This window comes from Onychostoma macrolepis, chromosome 01, assembly GCF_012432095.1.
Source record: "Onychostoma macrolepis isolate SWU-2019 chromosome 01, ASM1243209v1, whole genome shotgun sequence".
Taxonomy (NCBI): domain Eukaryota; kingdom Metazoa; phylum Chordata; class Actinopteri; order Cypriniformes; family Cyprinidae; genus Onychostoma; species Onychostoma macrolepis.
The window spans coordinates 46,152,625-46,154,762 of NC_081155.1; the positions used below are offsets into that span (position 1 = coordinate 46,152,625).

At 28.5% G+C, this 2,138-nt stretch overlaps 1 protein-coding gene across 2 annotated transcripts in view; it reads left to right on the forward strand.

Annotated features, from left to right (window-relative positions):
• Nucleotides 1-190, forward strand: part of LOC131537804 (sodium- and chloride-dependent GABA transporter 2-like) — a 19,877-nt gene extending 19,687 nt beyond the window's left edge. For both annotated transcript variants that reach the window (XM_058771478.1, XM_058771465.1), the window contains exon 14: nucleotides 1-190. This exon is cut by the window's left edge and continues 194 nt beyond it. The gene's annotated coding sequence lies outside the window, so the exon portion shown is untranslated.
• Nucleotides 191-2,138: the final 1,948 nt, after the last annotated feature.

Sequence of the window (2,138 nt, forward strand, 5' to 3'; positions counted from 1 at the left end):
GGTGCCTCTTCACGCCTCGATCATAACCGCAGCAAAAACAACAAGCTGGACTGCAAAGCATCTCATATTCACTCCAGCACGGCTCTGGAAATCAACACGGACTCTCTTTACTCGAATGTAATACGTCCGCCTCTCATTGTGAGTGATTCAGCACTGACAGCCCTAGTAAAAAAGTCTATGCAAAAAAATTATATTTAAAATACATTTATTTCATACTAAGTATAGTTCTAGTGCTGTCAGACGATTAATCGCGATTAATTGCATCCAAAATAAAAGTTTTTGTTTACATAATATATATACGTGTGTACTGTGTATATTTATTATGTATATATAAATACACACACGTGCATGCATATAATTAAGAAAAATATGTTATGTTTATATATTAAATGTATTTATATATAATATAAATTATGTAAATATAAACGTGTAAATCTGTGTAAATATTTTCAAAATATATATTGTGTGTGTGTGTATTTACATAGACATGTAAAAACTTAAATAAAAACTTATTTTGGATGTGATTAATCGTTTGACGGTGCTAATTAACATTTACTGACAGATAACACGAGACTTGCTGATATAAAAATTAAAATTATAATTAAAAACTTTATTTGGTGTACTACTTGTGCACAATGCACTTTTCTTAATATTAAGTCTAAAATGTGTTTTAATGTCACTTTTGATGAGGACTGTATGATCTATGAATAATATTGGTCTTTAAATGTAAAATATTTCAAGTGTACCTGAAGTATACTTGCAATAGTTCCACTTTAGGACAATAAAATATACTAAATATGTCTGTAATTGGACTACTTTAACACAATTAAAGTGCATTAAGTACAAAATTAGTTTAATTATACCAGTTTAGTATGCTAAAAATACAATTGCAGGACATTTTATTAAGTACATAAATATGAAAATGCATTTGTAGTATACTTAGCGTGAAATAAATGTATTTCAGATATATTTTATAGGTATTTTTAGATATATCTATTTTTCACTAGGGAGCAGTTAGAAAGAAAAACATATTTGTTTTCAGCATCTTTCATCAAAATAACTAGCTCCACCTCTGAAATGTCTTACGTTTGAGCTCATGTCTTTTTAGGCTGTAGGTTAAAGTTAATTAATGATCAAATATCTATAGATTAACCCACATTCAGCGCCGCTCTGGTATGAAACAGACACTTTTACATCTAATCAGTGGATCAATTCTATAAATGAAAGTCCTGGCCATTTATTTGAAAGTAAAATTGTTTGTGATTGCAGTTTTTAGAGGTTAACGTTTTTACTTTTGATGGAATATTATTTATATTTATGCATTTAGCAGATGCTTTTATCCAAAGTAGCAAAAGCAGAGCAAAAAATTATGAAGACAAACATAACATGAATAATTCACAATAAAACCACAATCTTAAATTGACAGATCAAATAGAATTGATTTCACATGGCTTTTATGGACTGATTGCTGATAACAAGCAATTATATATAAAAAAAAAAATGATTTAAGTAAATAAAAATAAATAAATAAATAAACAAACAAAAAAAAATACTTTATAATAATTTTCACTCAGAAATTACTAGTAAGTTTCATAAATACTTACAAAGAAATGCAAGTATAATTTAATGAAATTAGAAATTTTGTTGAAGTAGAAAGACTGAAATAGTATTTTTTTTTTTTTTTTGTAAAATGTATTCCAATAATCATTATTTACATAATGATTCCAAATAATTTTGATTTACATAATTTTCAAAAAATCATTACATTTACAATCAGCACATAAATGCATTACTCTATGCATTCTGAACATGTAATAGGTCATTCATATGGTAAATAAGCATGAGTGTAACAGTAGATAAGGCTGTGGTGTTTAAAGCTCATAAAGAGGAGGTGGGCTTCAGCGTTGTGTGATGGTACACAGTGTTCTCCTCTGAACTCCCACACACTCCTATAGAAACACAGCAGAAGGAACGCACTCATGGGCTCCAACCGTATGATATTGGTCTGAATGTTAAAATGAAGAGTTTAGCCTGAAAAATTCTACTCATGTTGTTGGTACCCATGTAAAAAAAACACACTTATATGTCAAGAGACATTGTATAATGACATCAAATGACATTTTCAGATTTTCAGAACA